This window comes from Pogona vitticeps, chromosome 1 (genome assembly GCF_051106095.1).
Source record: "Pogona vitticeps strain Pit_001003342236 chromosome 1, PviZW2.1, whole genome shotgun sequence".
Taxonomy (NCBI): domain Eukaryota; kingdom Metazoa; phylum Chordata; class Lepidosauria; order Squamata; family Agamidae; genus Pogona; species Pogona vitticeps.
In genome coordinates, this window is record NC_135783.1 from 332,842,979 (window position 1) to 332,859,670 (window position 16,692).

Consider the following 16,692-nt stretch of genomic DNA (forward strand, 5'->3'; position numbering starts at 1 on the left):
AGGACTAGGAGTTGCCCCCCCGCCCCAATAAAAAGCTCATTTCCTACTTGCTCCAATTTAAGAAGTACTTGTCCCAATTTAAAGAGTTAGCATAAGCATCTGCTTTTGAATGCCAAACCATGAAATTTAGTGCACATCACAACAACAAATGCCTATGTTAAATTCATCACCATCACCATCATCATCATCATCATCATCATCATCATCATCATCATCATCATCATGTACTGTCAAGTTAATTCTGACATGGCAACCCCTTTGAGGGTTTTCCAGGAAGAGAATATTCAGAAGTGGTTTACCATTCTCTTCCTCTGGGGGCACCCTAGGGCTGTGCAGCTTGCCCAAAGGTACACAGGTTGGCTTTATTCACAGGAGGCACCGTGGGGAATCAAACCCCCAACCTCTGACTCTGCAACCAGATACCCAAAACACTGGGTTATCCAGCCAGCTGTGCTAAATTCTTAATTTGCAGCAATTCACTGAGATTTACACCAACAGTATTATACGGGAGTTAAAATCCAGTAGGATTTTGGCCAAAGTAAATGTTATAATACCTTTGAGAATACATTAAATGTTATAAGTTTTACATAATGAATATGTTTTACTCATTGATGAATTTGGAGGTTGGATTGGGGGGCTAATCAACATTTCTATCCGTGTAGTGATATTTTCGGCTGTAAAAATAAAAAGATAATGCCAAGAGTAATGTTTTAATAACATGTTACTTTACTCACTTGTGAGTCATGGGTAAACATAAATGAGCAACACATTACTGTAAAATAAAGGTAATAGTAAATGTTTAATACTCCCTCCCCCCAGAGCAATGTTTCTAAGTTCTGGGTATTCTATAATATTTGATTTATTGGAAATACTGAAACAGGACATAGGCAGAAGCCACAAAATGCTCTCACCAGGCCTCACGCTTGCTGCTACGCATCAGATTCGGAGATAGGTGCACAAAGAGAAGCCATTATCCAATCTTTAGTGCACAGCCTTTTGTCTCTCTGCTTCTCTCTTTCTGTCTCCTCAAACTTATCCATTCCTTCACAACCATCTTCTTAAATAAAGGAACTGCAGGTATGGCAGTCTCGCAGACATAATAACATGAAGATATCTAAAATAACATTTTTTAAAAACCCACACACTACCGCCATAACAGTGTGAACATACATAGTTCATTGACCTTGGTAGCTAAGTAGGAGTGGACCTGATTACCATTTGGATTGGAGAACACCAGGGATGTCCAGATGCCTGAATTCCATGAGAGGACCCACAGAACGGTCTCTGGCGAAGATCTTAATTCAGTTCTTAAAAAATAAACAAAAAAACAAAAAAACAAAAACAAAAAACTTTTAAAAAAAACCTTTTTGTTTATGAATGTGGCATATTGTGTTTTTGGACCCAGGATTCAAAATGCCAGTACATGTTCATTATTGCTGCCAGCAGGAAAAAGATTACCAAGATTGACATAATAAAGGACAGATTAAATGTTGACAACACCAGTGGCAGCAGTCAAAATGGTCTACACCAGTGGTCCCTAACCTTTGCCCAACCACGGACAAGTTGGGGGGGCGTGTCACACTCGTGGGGGGATCTTGCTTGCAGGGGGTGTGTCGTGCTTGCAGGGGAGGGTCACACTCGCGGGGGGCAGGAGATCTGTGTCTGCAGCCCCGGTCCTGCCTAGGCTGTGGACCGCTGCCAGGTCGCGGACTGGGGGTTGGGGACCCCTGGTCTACACTACAGGATACATTTCCTGGCACTTTGAATTGTGGAAAAAGGAGGACAATGTCCGACATTAATAAACTGGAGTGGTAAAGGATTCCAGACGTGGTGGCGCTCCAGGTTAAACCGCAGAAGCCTCTGTGCTGCAGGGTCAGAAGACCAGCAGTCGTAAGATCAAATCCACGCGACAGAGTGGGCTCCCGTCGCTTGTCCCAGCTCCTGCCATCCTAACAGTTTGAAAGCATGCAAATGCAAGTAGATAAATAGGGACCACTTTGGTGGGAAGGTAACAGTGTTCCATGTCTAGTTGTGCTGGCCACGTGACCATGGAAACTGTCTATGGACAAACACTGTCTCTATGGCTTGCAAACGGGGATGAGCACCGCACCCTAGAGTCGGACATGACTGGACTAAATGTCAAGGGCAACTTTTACCTTTACCTAGAGCAGGCTTGTCCAACCCGCGGCCCGAGTGCTGCATGTGGCCCAGGTCAGCTTGTAATGCGGCCCAGTGCAATTTTTTATTTTAAAAGAAATTCCCAAGTTTCAAGTTACACTGCCGGCACTTGCGGCCGGCATGTGGCTGGGGCATGTCAAAACAGTAGAGGGGGAGAGAGGGAAGGAAGGAAGGAGTGGGAGGGGAGGGGAGGGGAGGGGACAGCGGGGCTGCGTGACTGCATTGCGCCATCCCCATCAATAGGTGGACCCCCTCCCGGCCCCATAAAGCCACCGGAGTTGAAGCTGGCCGCCTCTGCTGTCTGAGATCGCAGCTGCCGGTAAGCGCGCTTGGAGCGGGGCTGCGGAGGACGGCTAGGGCTGCCCCCCCATGCGGCCCAAACCAAATCTTTGTGCGGCCCAAACCAAATTTTCATCTTCTAATGTGGCCCAGGGAAGGTGAAAGGTTGGACACCCCTGACCTAGAGGATTCTAGAAGATGAACACACGATCTTTACTTTGGTTGCTGTGAGAAGACAGAAGCAAGAACAGTTGAGATGTGGCTGGAGTCCCTCTATGCCAAAATATTTTGACTTAATGAAATGGTGAAGGAAAGGTTTGAGTACGTACAATGGATAAACATACACTCCCTTAAACTCTTGGCTGAACTAATGTTTAACTAAAGAATGCGGACTTGAAAGCTATGTACCTATTTCCAAACCCTTTTCTTGAGTTAGGCCAGCTGAGAAAGGAAAGCTGTATCAGACCAAAAGCTTGAAGGACAAGTGTGCATATTTCCAAAAGATGTCCCTTTACCTTTTGAAATAAAAAAGGGGAGAGGTTGGAGCTGGGGGGAAAGGGGGAGAATGTTGGATTGTCACTGGAAACCAAGGTCTGAATCATCCATACTATGTCTAAGAAAGCCAATGAAGAAAGACAGGGACAAAAGTCAACTTGTTGGAAATATGGTGTTGGAGGAGAGCCATACAGATAGGAAAGACACCCAGAAAAGCAGAAAAGTGAGTGCTCAATCAAGTCAAGCCTGAACTTTCACTAGAGTGAAAATGAGTAACTCTCAGCTAGCAATAATACCTGTTCATGTTGCATACAAGTAATTTTGACCCCTTGGATTATACTCACTGTATGGCCTATGCCTTCCAGAATGAACATCCTGGCAAAGAGGAAACCAGTGTGGTCTTTTGCCCCAGGCACAGGAGTATTTATGGGGTGATGCACTTTTCTTTCTTCCCTCTTCCATAATCATTCCTCTTCCCCTCCCATGTTATCGCCATTAAGTTTTGGATCGGCAAACAAGAACTACCTCAACTTTCAGTGCCTATACAGTGTTTTTGAAATGTTAAGCACAGAAAAAGAAGAGGCAGGGTAGTAAGAGACCACGTATGGGGAAGTGTACTCTAGCAATCAATCTTGAGCCTAGAAAAAGTCGGAGTTGAACCCACTTACAACATTAACACTAAGCATTAGACGGCATTTTCTATCATCTTGGATAAGCTCTACGATTAAGTACAATTTCATTAAAATATATATATTTGGAAACAGCTGGAGATGTTATTTAAAATGACTCCATTTATGCCTTGTTTCTAGGGCAACTGAAGTTCTGCAGTTCTTAAAGCTGCACTAAGTTGAATCATACTCTCTAGTTTCCTTTGAAAGGCATGGATTGAAATATACAAACTACTGCTGTGCACCCTCTATGACATTTTGCACTTTACTAAAATGAGCTGGACAAAATGATAATTTTGTTTAGTCTTATGTAACCTGGGAACGTAAGCTTTTCAAAACTTCCATACATACCCTAATGCTTTGCCAAGATGTAATGTAATATAATTGCTCACTTATTTGCATCGACTGCCCAAACAAGTGACAGAGAGTGAAAATGGAGCGCACATTTAACAGTAAGATCAGGCACAGCTTGTAGACCCAGACAGAGAGTGCGTCGTGACCAGCTCAGAAGGGGTGCCCCCTATCCAGGGATGTTGGGAAGTCTTTGGGTCTGAATCCGAGTCTTTGGTACCAAGTCCTGAGTCCCAAGATCCAAGTTGGAGTCCCTATTAAAAACAAATGTCCCTCCCCCAGAAAAAAGCGAGGGAAGTGGGTGGATTCTGAGTTGCTAGTTGAGTCCGAGTCATTGGGGGGAAAAAAACCCTCCAAATTGAGTTTGAGTCGAATCACTGGTGCAACTTAAAGTCTGACTTGACAGTGAGTCCTTTGACTCAAGTTCCCATCTCTGCCCCTATCACTGCTATAAGCCATGTGTGAGTAAGCCACTATGGCTGAAATCCTGTTGCTTAGTTTAGTAAGTCACAGCTAGTACAGGGCCATTTGAATCAGTGGAATTTATGGAGAAGTTGACTCACCAAATCCTCGCTGATTCAGTGGGCCTAATTTAGTTGGGACTTACTATGCTAAACAATAGGATTTCAGCCTACGAATGTTACCAGTGGTAGAATAATGCCCCTTTCAATGATTGAATCATTTATGAAAGCAGGCTAGATGGAGAATACAGTAGTTCAATGCATAATAAGAACTGCTGGACAGTGCAGTAGTTTAGGTTACCTGGCTGCCAGGCCAAAGACTGGGAGTTTGAGTCTCCCCCTTGTCTTCTTGACAAGGACTGGACCCAGTGAGTCTCTTCCAGCTGTGCAGTTGTAAGATTATTATGTATTATGTTGAAAGTTCATACCATAAAGTTGCAAAAGCTATACAGTGGTGCCTCACAAGACGATTGCCTCGTGGGACGATTAATCCGCAAGACGATCGGTTTTTGCGATCGCTGTTGTGCTTCGCAAGATGGATTTTCCTATGGACGATTTTCGCAAGACAATGTTTGGGTCTATGCTTCACAAGACCGTTTTTTAAAGATTGATGCTTCGCAAGACGGTTCCCCCCCCATTGGAATGCATTAAATAGATTTCAATGCATTCCAATGGGGAACCGCATTTTGCAAGACGATGTTTTCACAAGACAGCTATTTTCGCGAAATGAATTAACATCGTCTTGCAAGGCATCACTGTAGTTTCTTGAAGCAGAATGTGGAAACAATATTAATTCCATGCATATAATAAACATTTCACATCACTGATTGTTCTTCTCCGCAATGTTCTCACAAAATATTCTGAAGATAAATAAGAACCTGAATCATAGTGAAGACCTACCTAATTCAACATCTTGTTTCTAAAAGAGGCCAGTCAGGTGCTCGTGAGAAGCCTGTGAGCCATTTTGAAGGCATTATGCATCAGATCCTGTGGGAGATGAAGTCACAGAAATAGCCGGAGCTTAGAAATATTACTTTTGAGGAATGTGAGTGGTCATGCTAGGTGGAGGATTCTGGGAATTGTAGTCCAAGCAAGTAAGTATTCCAAACTCTTACACTCAGTGAATTTTTGTGAGCTGTCCTAAGTACTAATTAGGAGTGAAAAAGTGGGGTAGAAATAAATAAATAAGAAAAGCTGATTATCCATTGCACCAGAAGGACTGTATCTCTTCATACGAGCTTGTCTGAGCTTTAAGCTGCCTGTGGAGGCTGTTCTCTTTGTCCTGCCTTCTTATAGCCAGATGTGTGAGGACATGAGACAGGGCCTTCTCAGCAGCTGCTCCCAGGTGGTGGAACTCCCTGCCAAGAGAGGTAAGCCTGCCTCATCCCACTGAACTTCTTCTGGCAGGTAAAGACCTTTTTATGCAGTTATTTATTGATTTACATTTCTACCTTACCTTTCCACTAGTAGGTAGTGGTCAGGGTGGCATATTAGTAGGCATCCTTCAGTCTCGAAATACTATGGTAATGTGCTCTGAATAGAGGACTTGGAACAGCGTCTAGTGCGGCTGAGAAGACCAATTCGGGAGTGACCATCACTTCCACACTGAAGACAAATACAGTCTGTCCCCGTCCAGCTCCCTGATTTTGCTGGTTTTGGGACTGCCTTCGAGTAGCATACTATAATCATAAAACATATCAAAATATAACTTCAGCCACTAAATTAAATAAATTTTGGGCACTGACTAGCTGCTGGAAACGTGCATTTAAAAGGAACCACTATTTATTTTCGTCTCTTTCAGTGGTTTGAAAATTAATTTAGTGGTTGTTTTAACATGTTAATATGCTTAATTTTGTTTTAATATGACTGCTTAATATTTTTAAATTAGTGTCTGTTTTTAAGTGTCTTATGAGCTGCTTTGAGTCCCAGATGTGGAAGAAAGACAAGATATGAATTAAAGGAAGGAAATATCCTTTTTTTAAAAAGAGCCTTCTAAAATTCAGAATTAGAGATGGGGGTATTTGTATTCATATACGACTATCCCCCCAGTGGTGCAGATAATGAGGGTCTGGCCCCCTGGGGCCAGACTGACCACTCACAATTCTCCTGCTGCCGCCGGCACTGCAGTCCCTTCTTATCTCTCCGTTGCTTGCGATGAATTAGCCACTCTGCGACCTGGCAGAGAGGCTCATCATCATCACGCCTTCTGCCAGGAGTGGCTAATTCACCTCAAGCTCTGGAGCAATAGGAAGGGAGTCTGGAGACCGTGGCAGTGGCAGGATTGTGAGTGGTTGTTCTGGCCCCAGGGGGGTCCGACTCTCGTTATCTGCACCTGTGGAGGGATATTCATATTCGTATACGGATACCCCCATCTCTATTCAGAATATGTACTGTGCTCAATACATAGGGTTGCCAGATACTAAAAGGAGGTACTAAAAGGAGGACATAGAAAGACAAAAAGGAGGACAAAGGAGGACATATTGAATGTTTCATTTCAATCATTCCAGAGTAAACCCACAATCAATACAATTTTACTACAATAGCTGCCAATAAATGTATCTTAGTGAACCGACCAAGAAATGGTCATGTTAAAAAATAAAAATAAATTCAGTGGAGGCTTTTTTTTTTTCAAAATACGAGGAGTGGGCGGGCAGATGGGGGTGGGGAAAGCCAGGGGGAAGGGGGTCCTTCCACTTCTCCCCCTCCCATCCAAAATTATAACATAAAATATACAAAAGCCTGACATTTTCAAGATTTTTATCTTTGCCTGCCTGACAGAGGACATTAGGCTAAAAAGGAGGACATGTCCTCCTTTTGCCTGACATCTGGCAACCCTATCAATACATGACATACAGATGTATGTGTTTCCCCCCTACTCAGAAGTAAGTGTAGGGATTTGATATGTATTGGAAGGATGGCATGCAATTAAAGAAGGTTCAGTGCTTCTTCTTCCTTCACATTGCAATCCTCATCTGAACCAGGCCTTTGTTCTTACTTTGAGTAGACTGCATTGGTTCCTAACCTTGAGTCTCCAGATGTTCTTGGACTAGAGATAGGCACTTACTGCAGTTCGGCACAGTTTGCCGGATCAGGCCTGCAAGTGTTGCATGGGCACCCTGCATTCCATACCCGGTCTCCTTCCCATCAGAAGCAGCACCACAGGTTTCCCCTGCCCCGCCTCCTCCTCCTCTGAGTAGGCACTTGTGGGATGAGGTGGGGTGTGGAAATCCCCCGTGCAACATCTGTGGGCCTGATTCTGTGAACCACACCATACTGCGGTAAGTGCCCATCTCTATCTTGGACAAAAACATCTAGAAACCTTCACTACTAACTGTGCTGGCCAGGATTTCTAGGAGTTGTAGTCCAAGAACATTTAGGGATCCAAGGTAGGGAACCACTAGAGTAGAGGAGAACACCTAGCTGTATATTGGTTGAAATCCTATTGCTTAGCATGGTAAGCTGAACCTGAAGTAGGCCCCTTGGATCAATGGTACGTATGGAGAAGCTGATTCACCAAATCCTCACTGTGCCCACTCTAGTTGTGACTTACTACACTAAGCAACAGGATTTCAGCCACGTAAAAGGCGCAAGCTCTTTGTTGCCAGGTTAGTGGCCCCGCTTATACGTTGTGGAAGCCAGCTAAACTTCCCCTGTGATCATTTATAGCTTTGAACAATTTTATACCGACTGGATAAAAAGACTCAAATGTAGGCATATTCCTTTAAACAAGTACCATTAAAAAAAAGAGCCTCACTTTCAACTCAAAGTCCAAGCTAGAGCACAATTATGGCCTAAAAAAATATGAAAATTAAAAATAACCTACAGAGAACACGTAATTCCCACTGTGTTGCTATGAAATGGCATAAAAATGGGCCTCACCCTCAGGGCTTAGCATTAATTGTTAACTTTTTGGCATCTTTTCAGGCTCAGAAATAGAAAGACTGCTTAGTTTGATTCACATGCAGCTGGAACCTCTTTCTCTCTGAAAAAAAGAGGACATTGTGTAACCAGTCTGATTGCAAGGTCTTTGTGTGTGTATGTGTGTGTGTGTGTGAAATTGATATCGTTCCACCCCCATCGTCAACTGTTGAATGGATGCATTCTTTCCCAACTTGGTGCCTTCCAGACATGTTGAACCCAAATGTTTTCTCAGAGGAATGTGAATGCAGAGAAAACTGAGAACATTTGAACTAATGCTTGCATAGGATTGTAGAAAACTGAGGTTAACTGGCTTTGATGCAGGACAGATTTCTATCTTTTGGCCTATCGTGGCCATTGAAATCTCACCAAAAAGACAAACATATCATGAAACACAAATTGTGAAGGCACAGATCTGTGTAATTTTTTTTTTTACAATTTATGTGCATAGATACAAATAAAATTACTGTAATCAGGGGAACAAAGGGAAAAGAGAGCAAAGAAACTGCTTCATAATTCAGAAGCAGGGAGGGCTTGGCCCTCAGAAGAAGCAGAGGCTCAACTGACCAAAGTTCTGAAGGGGGTGTAGATGTTCCCCTGGCCCACACGCTCCCTTGCCCTGGCAGATAACACACAGGATCCATTTTGTCCTCACCTCAAGAACACAGGCAGTCCTGACAAATGGATAGCACAGCCTTTCCTTTCTAGGCACTTTACAGGAAGTGTGTTCCATTATCCCCTGGCATTGTAATAATTGGTTGTCCTGGCAGAGAGGGATGGTAATTGGAGTCCAATACTCTCTGCCTCTTCTGGGATGTCCTGCTTCAGCAAAGGTTTGGACATGGAGATCCTTGGGGGTCCTTCTAAGTCATGGGCTTCTAATCACAGAGGATATGTTGGAACAACCACCTGAATATTATGCCTTTAAGCGATTTGGGTGAGAGGGACTTTGATTTGAATGTCAATCAATTAGAGTAGCCAATTATTTCCCTCTCTACCTCAAATTCTTTTTCCCACCTTCTTTTATGTCAGGCAGGATTCAGTGTGAGCTAGATACAGTTTAGCAATGTCAGGGTTTTAAGACAAGTTAAGTAATGGCAGTGTTCTGATTGTTTATGTAACCAATCAGTCAGTGAACTAAATAAAGATAAGAAGCTAGTCAGCTAAGATATATTATGTAACAAGTCAATAAGTTTTTATTTGTATTCTGATATATATAAAGATTTTGTAAGTAGAAGAGATATGTTTTTGCTTTCTCAACACCAGTCTCTGACTAAATATATTGAGACTATATGCCAGTTGAGGTTAATCTGACTAAAACTAACCTATACAATAAGAGGTGGTATATTTGAAGGATACAGCAAGTTTTCCACATACTCAGCCTAACAGTGTAGACCTTTGCTCTTGGGAAAAGGGAATGGTAGCAAGAGGGGTTTCTGAAAAGTATTTCCTTTTTTTGAAAGTAGAGTCATTTGGGGCTGGCATTTAGAGCAACACCCTCTCCCATTTTGGGATCCATAAATTCGTAGTCATCTCCTGTAAGAAAGCAGAAGACCAAACCCCAGGGTAATGGCTGAGGGCTTGAGGAGTGGTTACTCATGGCCAATTTGGTGAAAATGTTCATCTCCAGACAGTGTTTGTTCCACCTTTTCTTGTTTGCGGTTCAGTTAACAATAACAATTATACGGCCCTTTAGTGATGATGCATATCTCTCCTGTCACCACAACATGACTTTCCTGTGGATAGCTTATTTTCACATGCGATAAAACAGAACGAATGGTGGTGAAATACAATGCACTCTTATCCACATTTGCTTATTGAGTTGCAAAATATTTAGCAAAGAAGTTACAGAATGATGACCCAGTAAACAAAAAAGATAGACTGCACAAGGGAGGAACACTCTGGTGTATGAAATCCTTTAACAGGCTAAATCTCCTGAGGCTAGTGAAAAGTTTCCATTTTAAAAATAACGTTCTGGTCTGATTTCCGCATTAAACCTCCTCGTGGCAGGTTTTCCATTAGGGTCAGTGAAGACTTGCCCCACTTCAGGCTACTCCCAGCTATCCCCAGTACTTTAAATATTTTTTGGTTTCTGCTTCAGTGAGAATGCCTCTTTGTGCTCTTGTACCTGTATGTGAGGGAAATAAAGCATGAATATTGCCCCCCTTTTGCTGCAGCTCTGCTCAGTGATGGTGTTTTTTTAAAAGCTTCTTCCCCAGCAATTACTGTGGGCACAAGCCATCATTGTTGTCTGCCTGCCTGTTCCCAGTTTCTCTGGATTTGTACAGCTGTTTCTAATTTTAAATTTCCCACCAGACTTTCCCACAGTCCTCTTCACAGATTACTGCCTTATCGTGGTGAAGGGATTCAGAGAAGCTATGGGTTATGCCGTGCACGGACACCCAAGATGGACAGGTCATAGTGGAGGGTTCTGACTAAACTCAATCAACCTGGAGCAGGAACTGGCAAGCCACTCCAGTATCTTTGCCAAGAAAACTCCATGGACAGAAACAAAAGGCTAAAAGATATGACGCTGGAAGATGAGCCCCTCAGGTTGGAAGGCGTCCAACATGCTACTGAGGAAGAGCGGAGGACAAGGACAAGTAGCTCCAGAGCTCATGAAGTGGTTGGGCCAAAGCCAAAAGGATGCTCAGCTGCTGACGTGCCTGGAAGTGAAAGGAAAGTCCGATGCTGCAAAGAAAAATACTGCATAGGAACCTGGAATGTAAGATCAATGAACCTTGGGAAGCTGGAGGTGGTCAAACAGGAGATGGTAAGAATAAACATTGACATACTGGGCATCAGTGAACTAAAATGGACGGGAATGGGCGAATTCAATTCAGACGATTATCATATCTACTGAAGAGGTCAATTCGAGAGTGACAATCTCTTCCACACTGAAGACAAATCCAATCTGTCCGCTGTCCAGCTCCCTGGTTTGGCCTCTTCAGCCACACTAGACGCTGTTCCAAGTCCTCCATACAGAGCATGTCACCATAGTCTTTTGAGACTGAAGGATGCCTAACTAACTAACATATCTACTATTAAGGGCAAGAATCTCATAGAAGAAATTGAGTAGCCCTCATAGTCAACGAAAGAGTGGGAAAAGCTGTACAGGGATACAATCTCAAAAATGATAGAATGATTTCAATAGGAATCCAAGGCAGACCTTTCAACATCACAGTAATCCAAGTTTATGCACCAACCACTGAAGCTGAAGAGGCTGAAACTGACCAATTCTATGAAGATTTACAATACCTTCTAGAACTGACACTAAAGAAAGATGTTCTTTAGCATTCCAATTATAGGGGATTGGAATGCTATAGAAAGGAGTCAAGAGATAAAAGGAACAAAAGGTAAGTTTGGCCTGGGAGTTCAAAATGAAGCAGGGCAAAGGCTAATAGAGTTTTGTCAAGAGAAGAAGCTGGTCATCACAAACACTCTTTTCCAACAACACAAAAGGAGACTCTACAGAAAATTGAATGCAGACTTCCAAAAAATAGCAAGGAGAGACAAGAGGGCCTTCTTAAATGAACAGTGCAAAGGTATAGAGGAAAATAATAGAAAGGGAAAAAACAGAGATCTGTTCAAGAAAATTAGAGATATGAAAGGAACCTTTTGTGCAAAGATGGACATGATAAAGCACTGGTTCTTAACCTTGGGTTACTCAGGAGTTTTGGACTGCAACTCCCGGAAGCCTTCACCACCAGCTGTCCTGACTGGGGTTTCTGGGAGTTGCAGTTCAAAAGCATCCGAGTAACAAAGGTTAAGAACCACTGTGATAAAGGACAAAAATGGTAGGAACCTAGCAGAAGACATCAAGTAGAGGTGCAAGAATACACAGAAGATTTATAGCAGAAAGATCTGGATGTCCCAGACAACCCAGATAGTGCGGTTGCAGACCTTGAGCCAGTTATCCTGGAGAGTGAAGTCAAGTGGGCCTTAGAAAGCATTGCAAATAACAAGGTTAGTGGAGGTGATGGCATTCCAGTTGAACTATTTAAAATCTTAAAAGAAGACACTGTTAAGGTCCTCCATTGACTACGCAAAAGCCTTTGACTGTGTGGACCACAGCAAAGCATGGCAACTCCTTAAAGAAATGGGAGTGCCTGACTACTTTATTTATCTCCTGAGAAATCTATATGTGAGACAGGAAGCAACAGTTAGAACTGGATATGGAACAACTGATTGGTTCAAAATTGGGAAAGGGGTACGACCAGGCTGTCTATTGTCTCCCTGCTTATTTAACTTATATGCAGAAAACATCATGCGAAAGGCGGGACTGGATGAATCCGAAGCTGGAATTAAGACTGCCAGAAGAAATATCAACAACCTCTGATATGCAGATGATACCACTCTAATGGCAGAAATTGAGGAGGAATTAAAGAACCTCTTAATGAGGGTGAAAGAGGAGAGAGCAAAAAATGGTCCGAAGCTCAACATCAGAAAAAACTAAGATCATGACAAACCTAGTCAGCATCTTAAAAAGCAGAAGCATCACCTTGCCGACAAAAGTCCTCATAGTCAAAGCTATGGTTTTTCCAGTAGCCATGTATGGAAGTGAGAGCTGGACCATAAAGAAGGCTGACGGTTGAAGAATTTATGCTTTTGAATTGTGGTGCTGGAGGAGACTCTTGAGAGTCCCCTGGACTCCAAGGAGAACAAATCTATCCATTCTGAAGGTAATCAACGCTGAGTGCTCACTGGAAGGACATACAGTATTCTGAAGCTGAGGCTCCAATACTTTGGCCATCTCATGAGAAGAGAAAACTCCCTGGAAAAGACCCTGATGTTGGGATACTGTGAAGGCAAGAGGAGAAGAGGACGATAGAGAATGAGATGGGTGGACAGTGTCATCGAAGCTACCAACATGAATTTGACCCAACTCCAGGAGGCAGTGGAAGACAGGAGGGCCTGGCGTGCTCTGGTTCATGGGGTCATGAAGAGTTGGACACAACTTAATGACTAAACAACAACGACAACAAAACAACAAGACTTGAAATAGCTAGTATATGGCTCTCCCTATATTGTCTTTCTTGGTCTTTAAGGTCTTCATGTTGTCTTGGTTGGTTAGGCGATATGAGGCAACCACATCAGGTGGCAGATGTTGGAGGGAGCAGCAGGTATTCTTCCCAAATCCCTTGGGCTTTACTTTTGAAGGGTGGAGGTCTATGTATCCCACCATGCAGCCACCCTGTGCCCCCTAAACTGCAGCTACTGCCCTCTGCTGTGTTGGAGGATTCTGTCTCATTGCTGGTATTGAGGTAAGCTTCTATTTTTGGACCAATGACTTTGGTACATGGAATGGAATGGGGGCATCTTGTCCTTTTCGCCAGGTAGCACAATGTCTTGGGCCAACCTTGAATGCTGTGGATTTGAACAGCTCTCATACACTGGTACAGTGGCAAAGTAGAAAGTGGAGGTGTCATAATGTCAGTCCCCATAGGTAGCACCTGCTCCAGGAGAGTCAAAAAAACTACAGAAAGGTGGATCAATCCTCCCTGACTAATGGCCTCTAGTAGGTTTTATTGCTACCAGGAACAGGTGTTTTGTAAATCTAATGGCTCTTAATTGCCCATTGAAGACCAAAGCAGCCTCAAATACTTTGCATTAGAACAAGGATAGTCTACAACAGCATACAGTTCCTCAGAAGACTGATTTCTGCATCATATAGTGTGGAAAATGCAATTAAGAGAGAGAGCTTGAAGGGCAGAGCAGAAGATGTCATATCCCCATTAATCCAAATGTTCCAGGATTTTGATCCTGTGAGCCCTGGCTGTGCTACCCCGTTGGGTGGGGATGCAGTACCTCATTCTCAGTAGGATCAGGGCCTCTTCCTGAATACGCCTTTAAGGGCAGCACATTGAGATGTGTGATAACGAGTGTGGGCTGTGCAACTGCAGAGCCAGCCAATGTCCACCTTCTGTACAAATGGCTGTGTACCAGGAAAGGAACTGTTACAATGTGGGAGTTAACGTGGGAGGCTGTGAAGAAGAGCTGGTACAGAGAGGAAACGAAAAGAACAAATGTGATAGAGAAATTTGTTCAGCCCAGGTGGTGAGCGATATGGCATCCATGGCGTTAATTAGACGGCAGAGAAGAAACACACAGACATAGATGATAACCGAAATGGCCAGGGTGACTTGCAGCAGAGAAAAGTGTAAATGATACCTCCGTTGCTCATTTATGATTTGTGGCGCTTGTCCCCGTGGTACCAGTAGGAAAAAGAAAGGTGAACCTTTCAGATGAACTTGAAATAAAGGAGCATATGGGTTCACCTCAAATTCTACTGAAAAATTAGTAGCTAAAGATGTTGCCCCTTTCAAATTTCCAGGGCTAAACTATGTATTATGGGCATTAGAGAGCTGAGATCTATTGGTGTTCCAGAGATGTGAGTCAGATAGTGTACACACCTTCATGACTGAGGAAGTATACTTGCAAATGACAGCTGTGTTTACTACTCAGCAGCCAGTCACAAAACAGCAAGCAGATATGCAGACTACAGACAGCACCTAAGGAGTTCGTGTTGTAGTCAGCACTTAAGAGCGTTCCGGTGCCATGCTACCTGTAACATTTCAGGGTCTCCATCAAAAAAGTAGAGCTCGACAAAAAGTTCTTTCTAGTAAATATAGAAAGTATATATAGCATATATAGAGAAATATGTGGATTCCATTCCAAGGGAGTGGGGTGGTGGTATGAATGTTGAAGTTTCCAGGCAGGATGTTGGGTTTAGCAAAGCACAACATAGGCAACATTTTGTTATGGTCAGACAAGGATTGTAAAGCTATGTCTTTTCAGATTTTTTTTGGAATAAAAGTCCCATCAGCCCTAGATATAGTGAATGCAACACCTGGAGCATGTTTTCCACCCATGCTCTATTAGATAGTACCTTTGATTTCAAGGTTTCATAAAGCAGGTACTGGAGCGAAAACTGGGCAAGCAAAACTCAGTTTCTATTTACTATTTCTTTCATTTCAGAGAAACCTCCGTAGCTGAGGTGAAGTCATATTTTACTGGACTTCTTTGGGAATTGTATGTAGAATTTGATAGCGTTGGGCTCATTGTTGTCAAGGATAATTTCCACACTGAGGCAGAACAAGGCCTATGATAATCAGCAGCCATACTTGACAGGTGTGTAAAATGCTGAATCATGCAGTCTGGGATGATGCAATGTCCACACTGATTGGCTGTATGTAAATGTGCACGTGTATAACTGTGTGGACATGTGGAGAAGAAGTACGGATCTCTTCTAATGAATGTCATGCTGTTGGTTTGTACTGCTGAACTTCTGTTGTTATTTAGTCATTTAGTCGTGTCCGACTCTTCGTGACCCCATGGACCAGAGCACGCCAGGCCCTCCTATCTTCTACTGCTTCCCAGAGTTGGGTCAAATTCATGTTGGTTGCTTCGCAGACACTGTCCAGCCATCTCATCCTCGGTCGTCCCCTTCTCCTTCTGCCATCACACTTTCCCAACATCAGGGTCTTTTCCAGGGAGTCTTTTCTTCTCATTAGATGGCCAAAGTACTGGAGCCTCAGCTTCAGGATCTGTCCTTCCAGTGAGCACTCAGGGTTGATTTCCTTCAGAATTGATAGGTTTGTTCTCCTTGCAGTCCAGGGGACTCTCAAGAGTCTCCTCCAGCACCACAATTCAAAGGCATCAATTCTTCGGCGGTCTGCTTTCTTTCTGTATATACTGTAAATACACTTGGTGTTGGAAGAAGCTGTCTTTGCCTGTGTGAATCAGTTGGACTGCCTGGACTGAGACAAACACTCTGCTAACTTACACCAACAATTGTTTCCAATGTGTTCAGTTCTACTTCTTGCGCCTCCTCCTCTATTTCATTCAGTCCCAGCTCTCCTCTTATCTGGTTGATTCCAGGACCATGTGGTAAGGCAAAGTTGTGAAGGATATGTGGAAACATTGCCCCATTTTTGAGATTTCATGGGGGATTTGGAGTGTCCTGCAATAGATTCCAGGGTTGGAAAATGAGTCCGAGACTCTGAACCTTGCCTCCCTCTGCTACAGAGTATGAAATTCACACATTTATTTCAACTTTTTTTTCCTCAAGGCCCAGGGGCCAAACTGTTCAGCAGTCTTTGCATGTGTGAATGCATGCATATGCATGTGTGTGTGTGTGAAGGGATTCTTTAGGTATCACAGATGCAAGGATAGTGTAGCCATCCTTGTATAATCCTACTCAACCAGATGGGCGCTAGCGTGAGGAAAAAGTTGACAGTCAGTGTAGCATATGTGCAGTCTCTGTAGGTGTTAAAATGGCAGGAGACCAAGCCTGGAAGATCGATATACATAAGATTTATCTGTCAGCTGTGCACCTGCCA